At 42.9% G+C, this 14,407-nt stretch overlaps 1 protein-coding gene across 3 annotated transcripts in view; it reads left to right on the plus strand.

Moving 5' to 3' along the window:
* The window catches only part of SLC25A17 (solute carrier family 25 member 17), a 54,148-nt gene that overhangs the window by 343 nt on the left and 39,398 nt on the right, over positions 1 to 14,407 (plus strand). The window lies entirely within an intron of this gene.

Here is a 14,407-nt window from a genome sequence, read left to right on the forward strand (position 1 = left end):
AGAGAGGAATGGACCATAGGCGGAAAGTTGTTGGAGGAATTCGGGGTAAGGGCCGAGACTCCGCCACGTCCTGGTCTCCTAGAGACTGTGGGGTAGAGAGCCGTGGTCACACGTGCACAATCAGGGTCCACATCTTTGCCTTGGGAAATTTAAGATCAGTCCACCACCGCACACTCACACTTTGCTTCACTGACCCGGAGGAGAACGTAGGTGTGAAGCCGTGTTGCTTAGTCACATGCTTCCCTACAGCCTGTCTTCACGCTTGCCGCGGGCAAGTGGCAATACCTAGTAGGATAGCTCTGGGCAGCATTATTGGCAAGAGAAGATAGTTGTTTTTTTTTTTTCTTTCTTTCCCAGGACAGGGTCTCGCTGTGTTGCCCAGGCTGGAGTGCAGTGGCGCGATCACGGCTCACAGCAGCCTGGATCTCCCGGGCTCTAGCGATCCGCCCACCTCAGCCTCCTGAGTAGCTGGGACTACAGGTGTGAGCCACCACACCCGGCTACATTTTTTTTTTTTTTTTAATTTTTTGGGTCTGGCAATGTTGCCCAGGCTGGTCGCGAATTCCTGGTCTCAAACAAATCTCTCTTTGGCGTCCCAAAGTGCTGGCATGAGCCATTGTGCCTGGCTTTTTTTTGTTTCTTTCTAAATCAAGATCTGGGTTCCTGTCTACCACAAGTGTGGTTTGTTATGAGGTATACACTTGATTCTTGGGCTTCTGGCGTCTAGGTTCCACTTGACACTTCCCCTCTCCCCGCTTTTCCTTAAAACTTTCCACTTGTGGCTTGGGTGACTCCTCTTGTGGTTGTTTTATCTCTTTGGTTGCCTTTTCTCATATCCTTCACCAGTTAGCATACACCTTTAGCTGTTAAAATCACTGTGACTTCAGAGGAACATCACTGAATCCTCTGTTTAGCCTCCAGAAACTTCACTGAGAGCTCATGTTCTGTGTAGACTAATCTGGATTGAACCCTAACTCCATCATTTGTTAGCTAGATGCCCTGTAAACCTCACTTTCCTGATGTGTAAAGTGGGGGAAGTGATACCTACCTCACAAAGTTTAGAGAATTAAGCGACACAGCATTTCATGAAAATGCCTAATTCAGGAAGCCTGGTTCATTCAGTTCAGCCAGAAGAGCCTTTCAGCCAGTATGAAGGCCGAGATGGACGCTTGCGTGACTTGCTTTAAGATGGGCATGGAGGCCTGGGTGTCTGGAGTGGAGGGAACAAAGAGGCAAATAGTTTTCAGGGGACCAAATTGTGTGAGACTTTCGCTCTGGCTAGCTGCTGAACTTGCTGATTTACCTTTAAATGTGATCACCCTGGCTGCTGTGTTGAGAGTAGAATGTAAGGGAACAGGGGACAATTAATTATCAGGCGAGAGATGATGGTGACTTGGATCAGGGTGGTAGCAGACATGGTTGAAGTGGTCATTGACCTGGAATATATTTATAAAATGAGGGTTGGTTGACTCCAAGAGCTTTTGGCTTCAGTAACTGGAGGGATGGTGTTATTTACTGGGATGGCAGAGGCTGTGAAGGAGAAGGTTTTGGGGGAAAAGATAGATTTGGCGTTGGCTTTGGCTTTGGTTTTGGAGGAGTTTGAAATGCCTAAGAGTAGTCGTGAGACTGGATGAGTTTACTAAGGATGTGAGTATGGACTGACAGAAGAATCTGAATGACTGAGTCTTTGAACAGGCTAACCATTAAGAGGCTGGGAAAATAAGATTGCACTAGCAAAGGAGACAAAGGAAAGATGGATCAGTACGGTAGGAGGGAAGCTAAGAACTAAGAGTGAAAGCTACGTGAAGAAAGTTTCCCGGGAAGGATGTAGACCAGCTGGGTCTGATGCTGCTGAGGGGTCGAGTAAGGCAAGGACTGAGAAATAACTGAGAATTTATCATGTTGAGAAATCCAGTGGTTAATTGAGAAGACCAGTTTTGGTGGAGTGGTGGGGTAAATAGTTGGAGTGCATCTAAGAGAAGAAAGTGGGGAGATGGGAAATGTTTTTCTTTTCCTTCTTGCAATAAATATTGTTCATTAAATACCTTTACTGAGTGCATTCTATGTGCCACGCACTGTTCTAGGTGCTAGAAATATAGTAGAGAAGAAGGTCTTTTTCTTCATGGACTGTGCATTCCAGTAGGGGAGTCAGACAATAAACGAATAGGCCGGGCACGGTGGCTCACGCCTGTAATCCCAACACTTTGGGAGGCTGAGGTGGGCGGATCACCTGAGGTCAAGAGTTCGAGACCAGCCTGGCTAACATGGTGAAACCCCCGTCTCTATTAAAAATATAAAACTTAGCCAGGCATGGTGGTGGACGCCTGTAATCCCAGCTACTCGGGAGACTGAAGCAGGAGAATCACTTGAACCCGGGAGGCGGAGGTTGCAGTGATCCAAAATTGTGCCATTGCACTCCAGCCTGGGAGACAAGAGCAAGACTCGGTCTCAAAAAAAATTAATTAATAAAAAATAAATTAATAAATAAAAAATAAGTAGAATAATTTTAGATACAGTTAAGTGCTATAAAAGAACATAGAGGTTGGCAAACTTTTTAAAGAGAGCAGATGGGAAATATTTTAGGTTTTGCGTACAGTTGTCATAGCTACCCAACATTGCCATGGTCGTGTGAAATCAGCTGTGGACAGTAAATGAATGGACAGAGCTGTGTTCCAATAAAATCCTGTTTTCAAAAACAGGTGGTAGATTGGATTTGGCCCATAGGCCATAGTTTTCTGACTCCTGACTGGCAATAGTGGTAATATATTTCTATTTAATCTATAAAGATATTTCTTTTTTTCACTTGTTGCCTGTTTTTCTCACTTTTTCTTTTTCTTTCTTTTTTTTTTTTTTTGTTTTTGATATGGAGTTTCGCTCTTGTTGCCCAGGCTGGAGTGCAATGATGCGATCTCGGTTCACCACAATCTCCGCCTCCTGGGTTCAAGCAATTCTCCTGCCTCAGCCTCTCGCCCAGTAGCTATGACTGCAGGCAGGCGCCACCACACCTGGCTAATTTTGTGTTTTTAGTAGAAACGGGGTTTCTCCATGTTGGTCAGGCTGGTCTCAAGCTCCCGACCTCAGGTGATCCGCCCGCCTTGGCCTCCCAAAGTGCTGGGATTACAGGCGTGAGCCACTCTATCTGGCCTGGAATTGCTTTTCTAACTTTGTTTGTTTTTTGTTTTTTTTTTTTTTTTTTTTTTTTTTTTTTTGAGACGGAGTCTGGCTCTGCCGCCCAGGCTGGAGTGCAGTGGCCGGATCTCAGCTCACTGCAAGCTCTGCCTCCCTGGTTCACGCCATTCTCCTGCCTCAGCCTCCCGAGTAGCTGGGACTACAGGCACCCGCCACCGCGCCCGGCTAGTTTTTTGTATTTTTTAGTAGAGACGGGGTTTCACCGTGTTAGCCAGGATGGTCTCGATCTCCTGACCTCGTGATCCGCCCGTCTCGGCCTCCCAAAGTGCTGGGATTACAGGCTTGAGCCACCGCGCCCGGCTAACTTTGTTTGTTTATGCCTGAATCAAAAAGGATTAATGAAATTATATCATCATATATAGTATTCTATAACTTAATTTTTTTAAGAAGCAAATATGGCATAATAGCTGAAAAAAAAGTTCTGTAGTAAAGCTTAACTATGAGTGTTATCTTTAACCGAACTATAAAACAGGGACAATAACAACGCCTCACTTAACTGGGTTCTTGTGAGAAGTAAATGTGATTATGTTTGTGGAGCATCTACCTTAATGGAACATTGTAGTAAAACCATAATTATTCATTTCTGTCTCAAGTATATTCTTGCAAATACAGCACTATACCCAGTTTTAGAAATTTAAGGGAATTGAAATGTTCTCTTGCCTCATGGCCATCTCCACCTATTCCCTTCACTTGTTGTAGATTACCTTTTACTCTCTAGATAAAATAGAACCTACTTGGGATGAGTTTTTTCATTTTTTTCTAATTACAGTTGTACAGTTTTCTACATTCCGCTGGTCTCAGAGGAAAAACAGACATATTCAGTGTCTGCTACCTTCGATTTTTTTTTTCTTTTGAGACGGAGTCTCGCTCTGCCGCCCAGGCTGGAGTACAGTGGCCGGATCTCAGCTCACTGCAAGCTCCGCCTCCCGGGTTCGCGCCATTCTCCTGCCTCAGCCTCCCGAGTAGCTGGGACTACAGGCGCCCGCCACCTCGCCCGGCTAGTTTTTTTGTATTTTTTAGTAGAGACGGGGTTTCACCGTGTTAGCCAGGATGGTCTCGATCTCCTGACCTCGTGATCCCCCCGTCTCGGCCTCCCAAAGTGCTGAGATTACAGGCTTGAGCCACCGCGCCCGGCCATACCTTCGATCTTGGTCCTCCCTTCCACCCCACTGCCAGTTTTCTTCTAGGACCTTGCTCCAGTAATCTTTCACCTCTTTGCTGTAGCTTTAACCTAGTGTCTGCTTCTGTTCAGCCTGCAAACATGGTCAGGCCTGTCCCATCAGAGAACTATACCAATCTGATCTGGAATCTGGCAGCTTCTTCAGCCTCTGCCTGTTCTCCTTCCCTTTAGGCTAAGCTTATTTAAAGAATATCCTGGGCCGGGCGCAGTGGCTCATGCCTGTAATCCCAGCACTTTGGGAGGCCGAGGCGGGCAGATCATGAGATCAGGAGATCAGGACCATCCTGACTAACACGGTGAAACCCCACCCTACTAAAAATACAAAAAATTAGCCGGGCATGGTGGCGGGCACCTGTAGTCCCAGCTACTCGGGAGGCTGAGGCAGGAGAATGGCATGAACCCGGGAGGTTGAGCTTGTAGTGAGCTGAGATCGCACCACTGCACTCCAGCCTGGGCGACAGAGCAAGACTCCGTCTCAAAAAATATATATATATATTTTTAATATTATATAAAAAATATATATATTTTAATATTTTATATATATTATATATTTATAAATATATAAATATGTATTTTTTTTCACATGTACTGCCTTTCCTCATCCTACTTTGACCACTTGAACTGCTCTTCCAAAGGTCAACTCTGACTTCCTGACAGCTTAATCTACTATTGTGAATGGTATAAGGTCAGGGATAACCAGGTACACACATGTTTGTGTCTTTTCACAATGTCAGACTTATTACTGTGTTATTTCAGTTACAGAAGTCACAAGTTACATGGAGTTCTCAAGGAGGCGATTTTTTTCAGTACTTCTTATTCACTAGTCAGTCAATATTGTAAATCATACATAATAGTATACCTAATTAATATATAAATGTTGTAGATTAAACATTCTGCAACAAAGTAACATTGAACATCAAGAGAAAAGGATTAGGAAAAAGGGTTACCTAACCAGTCCAGGGAGAGCGATATAGACAAGTATCCTGGTCTCGTCATGGCGTCATGGCGGTGTGTTGGTCTTGTAGGAAAGAATCCTTGATGTAGGCAGAGCCTTCGGACACAGATATCAGGCTTTTTTTTTATTTTTTATTTTTTTGAAACAGAGTCTCGCTTTGTCGCCCAGGCTGGAGGGCAGTGGCCAGATCTCGGCTCGCTGCAAGCTCCGCCTCCTGGGTTCACGCCATTCTCTTGCCTCAGCCTCCGGGTAGCTGGGACTACAGGCGCCCGCCATCACAACCGGCTAATTTTTTGTATTTTTAGTAGAGACGGGGTTTCACCATGTTAGCCAGGATGGTCTCGATCTCCTGACCTCGTGATCCGCCTGCCTCGGCCTCCCAAAGTGCTGGGATTACAGGCGTGAGCCACCGCGCCGGGCGTGATATCAGGCATTTATAACAAGTGACAGCAAGACAGTGTCTGTTAAGAAGACCATTTTGAGTATTTTCAGTCCTGTTCTTTTTATGGTCACAGAGTCTTCTGGTGAGGACTGATAGTGGAAGAGTATGCTTGGTTGTGTCTTTATGTGGAAAAACATCTGGTCCCTTTTGTCAAAGTGCTTTTTAAAATGTAAGATGGAGTCTTTTTCTAAGATGGAGTTACTTATGTCAAGAGTGCTCTGTACATCTCCTGACTGTTTTTGCATTCTTAATTGATTCCAGTTCTTTGTAAGTATTCGATACTGTTGACCCTTCTACCTTTCTGAAGCTCCTTCTGAAAGAGCAGTTGGTGTTTATTTTTTACTAAACAGCAATCGCTCTTTTGGAAGGAACTTGAGAAGACATTACTCATTTTAGGGACCTAAAATTAACACTGGCTTCTAGTACTAACAGATGCTACAGCTATAAAGGACATGTAGAAACCAGCAATTGTTGAGTGCCGACTGTGTGCCTGGTATGATGCTAGGTGCTTTCCATAATTTTTTTTTTTTTTTTTTGAGATGGAGTCTCTCTCTGTTGCCCGGGCTGGAGTGCAGTGGCGTGATCTCGGCTCACTGCAAGCTCCGCCTCCCAGGTTCACACCATTCTCCTGCCTCAGCCTCCTGTGTAGCTGGGACTACAGGCGCCTGTCACTACGCCCGGCTAATTTTTTTTTTGTATTTTTAGTAGAGATGTGTTTTTTTGTTTTTTGTTTTGTTTTTGTTTAAATACAGAGTTTCTCTCTGTCACCCAGGCTGGAGTGCAGTGGTATGATCTTGCCTCACTGCAACCTCTGCCTCCTGGGTTCAAGTGATTCTCCTGCCTTAGCCTCCAGAGTACCTAGGACTACAGGTGTGTGCCACCACTCCTGGCTCATTTTTGTATTTTTAGTAGGGATGAGGTTTCACCATGTTGGCCAGGCTGGTCTTGAACTCCTGACCTCAAGTGATCCACCCACCTCAGCCTCCCAAAATGCTGGAATTGCAGGCGTGAGCCTCCGCGCCCAGCTACTTTCCATAATTTGATTCTAACTTCTCATAGCAACCTTGACAGATACTGGTCTCAAAATTACAAATGAGGAAATTATGACATAGAGATTTGAAGTTACTTAGATAATATATACTATTCTCGGGACCTGAACCTAGATTTTATCCCAAAGCCCACAGTCTTTCCATTAAACACTCGAGAGTGTCATCCATGAGGCCATTTGTGTAACTTGCCTGTCCGTGTACGTATGTGAGTTAGCTTGATTGTTATGTCAGGGAAAAGACTTACATTAACTCTGATAAGGTGAATAACATTTTTCAATATGAAAGCCACAGTAAGTTACTTTTAATCTTTAGAATTTTATTAGCTCAAACCACAGAAAACATCTTAGGTGGTTTTAAAATTTTTTTTTTAATTTTTATTTATTTATTTATTTTGAGACAAAGTCTCATTCTGTTACCCAGGCTGGAGTGCTGTGGGATGATCACAGCTCACAGCAGCTTCAATCCCCTGAGTTCAAGCCATTCTCCCACCTCCTAAAGTGTTGAGATTACAGGTGTGAGCCGCCGTGCCCGGCTTTAAAATAATCTTTCTGTTCTATAATGCAGTGTTCTAAATCAGGAGAGGCTGTACATTGATTTCAGTGGTGCTGCTGTGACTCAGCCACTTCTGGACTCCTCTGGAAACTGATTTTGGACTAGCAATCAGTTGTCAGTTTGTCTCCCCCAACCCCCCAACTAGTTTTCACCCTGCTAGGATGAATCAGCATTTTAGAAATAGTCACATTTGGTGATTTGGTTGGCATACCAACCCAAACATCGTTGTTTTATGCTTAAAAGACATGAAAATCTGCTTCTGTATTTATGTATGTTCCTATCTGTTATTCCCATAAGATTATACACGCTGGGGGGACCAAGTCTTGACCAGATTTACCCAGATTTACCCAGTGTTTAATTCTTACTCTGTCTGTAAGCTCAACTTCATGTGTGGATTGTATTGGCCAAATTTAAAAGTATACTTTAGATATTTATTGCCCTTTTACAGGAGAGATATAGCCCAGAATGAATAAACCATCTATTTTTTTTTAGTAAGTAGCCTGAAGTGTAGATGATGATGCATTCTTAAGAAATCCAGGTGCCAGGCTGGGCACAGTGGCTCAAGCCTGTAATCGTAGCACTTGGGAGGCTGAGGCAGGCAGAACACTTGAGGCCAGGAGTTCGAGACCAGCCTGGGCAATGTAGTGAGACCTCATCTCTAAAAATAAATAAATAAGTTAAAAAGAAAGAAAGAGAGAGAAAGAAAGAGAAAAAGAAAGAAATCCAGGTGTCAGTTGCAGAATTGTTCACAAAAAAAGAGGAACCCCCAAATCCCTAGGAACTTAGGCTAAAAATCGTTTATATGACTGATACAGTTTGGCTATTTGACCCCTCCAAATCTCATGTTGAAATGTGACCCCCAGTGTTGGAGGTGAGGCCTCGTGGGAAGTGTTTGGGTCATGGAGGCGGATCCCTCGTAAATGGCTTGGTGCCATCCCCTTGGTGATGAGTGAGTTCTCACTGATAGTTCATGGGAGAGCTGGTTATTTAAAAGAGCCTGGTACCCACTGCTCGCTCTCTTACTCCCTCTCTTACCATGTGACATACCTGTTCCCCTTTCACCTTGAACCATGATCATAAGCCACCTGAGGCCCTCAGCAGAAGCAGATTCCAGCACTGTGCTGGCTCATACCTGTAGTCTCAGCTACTCAGGAGTCTGAGGCTGGAAAATCGCTTGAGTCTGGGAAGCCAAGGTTTCAGTGAACCACAATTGCACTGGGCGACAGAATGAGACCCTGTCTCAAAAAAAAAAAAAAAAAAAATCTAGAAATAAAATGACTACACTTTAAAAGTTACTGCACAATTGGCCAGGCTTAGTGACTCACGCCTGTAATCCCAGCGCTTCGGGAGTCCGAGACGGGTAGATCACTTGAGGCCAGGGGTTTGAGACCAGCTTGACCAACACAGTGAAACCCTGTCTCTACTACCAAAAAAAAAAAAAAAAAATTTAAAAGTTAATACATGATAATCATGGGAACACCAAATATTGATTTAAGCAAAAATCTTAACTATTAAAAGGATGGATAGAATAAAGAGAGGAATTTGAGACCAGCCTGGGCAACATGGCAAAACCCTGTCTCTACAAAAAATACAAAAATTAGCTGGGTGTGGTGGCTCACGTCTGTGGTCCCAGCCACCTCGGAGGCTGAGGTGAGAGGATTGCTTGATACCCAGAGGTGGAGGTTGCAGTGAGCTGAAATCGTGCCACTGCACTCCAGCCGGGGCAGTAGAGTGAGACCCTGTCTCAAAACAATAACCACAAAAAAAGAGGGAATGTGGTATAAGAGAGCTGAATTTTCATTCCCCATAAGAGAATGTAAATAATGTCTAAAAGTGATTAATAAGGTATTAGTATATTATTATATGAAGATGTATAAATTCCAAAACAAACAACTAGAAGAATTTAATTGCCTCTGTGAAGGAAGATTGGATAAAATAGACAGGAGTGGGGCAAAAACTGCTGTATTTTGTCATTTATACTATGTGATTTTTTTAAACTATGTGCATACTTTGCTTTGATCAATTAAAAATTTACAATTAGAATATTTAATGCACAGTGGCTCACACCTGTAATCCTAACACTCTGGGAGGCCGAGGCGGGCAGATCACCTGAGGTCGGGAGTTTGAGGCCAGCCTGACCAACATGGAGAAACCCCGTCTCTACTGAAAATACAAAATTAGCCGGGCCTAGTGGCACATGCCTGTAATCCCAGCTACTCAGGAGGCTGAGGCAGGAGAATCACTTGAACCCGGTAGGTGGAGGTTGCAATGAGCCGAGATTGCGCCATTGCACTCCAGCCTGGGCAACAAGAGTGAAACTCCATCTCAAAAAAAAATATATATATATATATTTAATACATAGCTATGAATTTTATGTTAATTGTTGAAGCTTAGTGATATGTTCAAATTCAAGCACAGATTTCTGAACATACTAGATACAGCTGAAGATGCAATTAATGCACTAAAAGATAAGGGGCCACCAGTATACAAAAAGACACTCTTAGCACTCTGGAGATTCCAGGGGTCTTGGACACTCTTGTATCAGGAACCAGGGACTAAGACACTATTATAACAAAAGACATTCCTATCATTCAGGAAATTACAAGAATTTTACCAGGAGCTCTGTGTCAGGAGCCTGAGATGAGGACCAAATATATACTTTGCATCATAATACCACATCCCGTCATTTAAAAAAAATCCCCTACTAAATGATCATCTGTAAGACATTAATTATAGGGTATAAGTAATATCCTATATAATATATAGAGATAATAAATTATATAATTTATTTTTCCTAGTGGTATTTACCTTTTTATAGAGTTTTCTTGGAAAGGACAGTGGCCAACCCAGAGGTAGTGTGATGATGTCAGGTTCTGTTTTTTGTGACACTGGTATGGTAAGATTAGCTGAAGGGAGTATTAGAATTGATAGTAAATAATAATGAAGTTTGTTAATAATGTATTTTTTTTTTTTTTTTTGTAGTTAATGGCCTGTGTTCAAACTATGGTCATAGGACCCATTCACACTCCTAAAAATTTTCGCATATCCCAGAGTCTTGCTTATGTGGTTATAACTCTCAATATTATTGTGTTGGAAATTAAAACTGAGAAATCATTGAGATATTTGGTTTTGTTTTTTGTTTTTTTTGTTTTTTTGAGACAGGGTCTCACTCTGTCACCCAGGCTGGAGTACAGTGGCGCAATCTCAGCTTACTTCAGCCCTGACAGCCCAGGCTCAAGCAATTATCCCACTTCAGCTTCCCAAGTAGCTGGGATTACAGGCATGCACCACCATGCCAGCTAATTTTTTGTTTTTGTTTTTTGTAGAGACTGGGTTTCTACATGTTTCACCATGTTGCTCAGGCTGGTCTCGAACTCCTAGGCTCAAGCAATCCGCCCACCTCGGCCTCCCAAAGTGGAATTACAGGTGTAAGCCACCGCTTCTGGCCTTTTTGTTTGTTTTTTTAAAGAGATGTAGTCTATGTTGTTGGCCATGGTGGTCTTGAACTCTTGGCCTCAAGCAATCTTTCTACCTCATCCTCCCAAAGTGCTAGGATTACAGGCATGAGCCACTGAGCCCGGCCAAGGTATTTGTTAATTCATTAAAAATAATTAAAAATACATTAGCTGGGTGTGGTTGCTCATACCTGTAATTCCAATGTTCTCTTGCCTCTACAAAAAAGAAAAAAAAGGTAAAATACATCCATTGCATGTTAAGATATGTAAGCTATATTTTTTAAACCATATTTTCCAAAATGTTGTAAGATGAATGGCATTGATGTATAGTTTTGCAAACACCTCTCTTTGACGTGATAGAAGATAGCTGGATCCTTTTCTCTGCTTCTGAATTCAGTCTGTTGCAATATCACACACTTATGCGTAGCTTTTGGAAAATTTTGCTACACACTGTGAGAGAATGAGAATGAGAAAGGCAAATAGCATCTTATTATTTCATACTGATTCTTATGAAAAGATTTTTAATCCTACAAAGCCTCCTAGAAAGGATTTGGGGACTTTTAGGGATCTCCAGACTATAGTTTGAGAATAACTAGACTATATTATATCTTGTGTTCTGATGTCTTTTACAAAAAATATTTGCCTCTTACCCACTTCAAAACTGAAATGTTTAACGCATGCTTCTTTATAAAAAATTGTACAGAGATGCGTAACATGAGAAATAGAAACCACTCTTAATTCCCTCCCTCCACATATAATCATTCTTAAGAATTAGCTGTTTGATTTTCCCAGATCTTATGTGTATGTGTTGTGTACACTTTTGTAAGTGGAAGAGAAAATTTCAACATCGGCCGGGCGCGGTGGCTCAAGCCTGTAATCCCAGCACTTTGGGAGGCCGAGACGGGCGGATCACGAGGTCAGGAGATCGAGACCATCCTGGCTAACACGGTGAAACCCCCTCTCTACTAAAAAATACAAAAAACTAGCCGGGCGAGGTGGCGGGCGCCTGTGGTCCCAGCTACTCGGGAGGCTGAGGCAGGAGAATGGCGTGAACCCGGGAGGCGGAGCTTGCAGTGAGCTGAGATCCGGCCACCGCACTCCAGCCTGGGCGACAGAGCCAGACTCAGTCTCAAAAAAAAAAAAAAGAAAATTTCAACATCATGTGTGTCTTGATTGAAAAAAGATTGAGAACTTTGGTAGGAGAGCAACAAACAGTAGGAGTAGGAGTCAGAGATCTTGGTTGTAACCTTTTCTCTGCCACTCTGGCTTTGGGCAGACCCCTTAACTACCCTGTCCTGTCTCCTCATTTCTCAGCTGAAGGGACTCCTCTGCTTCAAGTACCGATATAGTGTAGGAAGTCACTTACTCTCCCAACACTGAATGGTTAAATGCTGCGGGGGTGGGAAGATAGAGTGTTGTAATTAAAAATGTTTTGAGTGAGATACAAAGAAAGGTGTCTCTTGGGAAATAGATTCTTTAAAATTGTAATTGCTGTCAGCGATAGAACTCCCACTTAGATAGATGGTTAGAATTCTGTGGGACTCCAAATAATGGATTTATTTTATGCCTCTCTGGCACAACAGTATTGTACACTGTGGTTATCTTCTCGGTATTTGGTGCCTTCTAATTTTGTGTAAGTGAACAGACAGTCCTCAGGGGGAAAGAAAATGAGTATTTATGTTAAGACAAATTTAATTCAGATTCTGAAAAGTTTGTGCTTATACAGCTTGGCATAAGACTCATACATATAACAAATATTTTGCTTCAGGTAACAGCTGCTTATAAAAACAGTCATCTTTGTGTTTGCTTGGCTTGGAGACAAATACAGCAAGCCCCTGAGGTATAGAATGCTGTGTTCTAAATTTACCATTAGCATTTGGAGCACATTATCTTTTTTTTTTTTTTAATTATTATTATTTTGAGACGGAGTCTTGCTCTGTCTTCCAGGCTGGAGTGCAGTGGTGCGATCTCCGCTCACTGCAAGCTCTGCTTCCCGGGTTCAAACCATTCTCCTGCCTCAGCCTCCCAAGTAGCTGGGACTACAGGTGCCCACCACCACACCTGGCAAATTTTTTGTATTTTTATTAGAAATGGGGTTTCACCATGTTAGTCAGGATGGTCTTGATCTCCTGACCTTGTGATCTGCCTGCCTTGGCCTCCCAAAGTGCTGGAATTACAGGTGTGAGCCACTGCACCCGGCCTGGAGTACATTATCTTGTAGATATAAACTTGTCTGTAAAGGTACACATTTATACATTCATTAATAAGTTCAGGGCTTATGCTATACCAGGCTCTATGCTGTATTTTCAGACTAGTTCATTAAAAAAAATTGACACATAAAATAGATTCTATATTAAGACTATTTTCTAATTTTTATCTCTTTTTTTTTTTTTTTTTTTTTGAGACAGAGTCTCACTCTGTTGCCCAGGCTGGAGTGCAGTGGCGCGATCTCAGCTCACTGCAAGCTCCGCCTCCTGGGTTAGCTCCATTCTCCTGCCTCAGTCTCCCGAGTAGCTGGGACTACAGACGCATGCTGCCACACCCAGCTAATGTTTTGTATTTTTAATAGAGGTGGGGTTTCACTGTTTTAGCCAGGATGGTCTCGATCTCCTGACCTCGTGATCTCCCCACCTCAGCCTCCCAAAGTGGTGGGATTATGGGCAGGAGCCACTGCGCCCGGCCTCTAATTTTTATTTCTATATTATTTTTAATTTATTTTTAATTTAATTTATTTTTAATTTAATTCTATAATTTTTTAAAAGTTTTCATTATAGTAAGAGCATGAGCTGTGTAGTCAGGCTGCCTGTGTTCAAATACTAATTCTGTCACAAACTATCTGACTTTAGAAAAATTGCTGTACCTTTGGGCATCTGCTTCCTCGTCTGTAAAATAAAAAGAATGATAGTGCCTGCTTCATTGGGTTGTTGTGAGGATTAAATTTTTTAAATTGAGATATAATTCATACAACATAAAATTACTTCAAGTATAGTTCAGTGGTATTTAATATATTCAGAATGTTGTACAACCACCACCTCTATCTCATTCCAAACCATTTTGAATAGATAAAATGTGGCATATACACTCAATGGAATACTCAGCTATAAAAAGGAATGAAGAATTTATACGTGCTACAGGATGGGTGAACCTTGAAAGCATGATAAGTGTAAAGAAGCCATGGCCGGGCGTGGTGGCAATCATCAGTAGTCATAGCTACTTGGGAGAGTGAGGCAGAAGGATCACTTGAGCCAGAAGTTCAAGGCTGTAGTGTACCATGATTGTGCCTATGAAAAGGTACAGACAGGCCAGGCGCGGTGGCTCAAGCCTGTAATCCCAGCACTTTGGGAGGCCGAGGCGGGTGGATTACGAGGTCAGGAGATCGAGACTATCCTGGCTAACATGGTGAAACCCCGTCTCTACTAAAAATACAAAAAACTAGCCGGGCGTGGTGGCGGGCGCCTGTAGTCTCAGCTACTTGGGAGGCTGAGGTGGGAGAATGGCGTGAACCCGGGAGGCGGAGCTTGCAGTGAGCCGAGATCACGCCACTGTACTCCAGCCTGGGAGCACAGTGAGACTCCGTCTCAAAAA

Source organism: Theropithecus gelada, chromosome 10 (assembly GCF_003255815.1).
Source record: "Theropithecus gelada isolate Dixy chromosome 10, Tgel_1.0, whole genome shotgun sequence".
Lineage (NCBI taxonomy): Eukaryota > Metazoa > Chordata > Mammalia > Primates > Cercopithecidae > Theropithecus > Theropithecus gelada.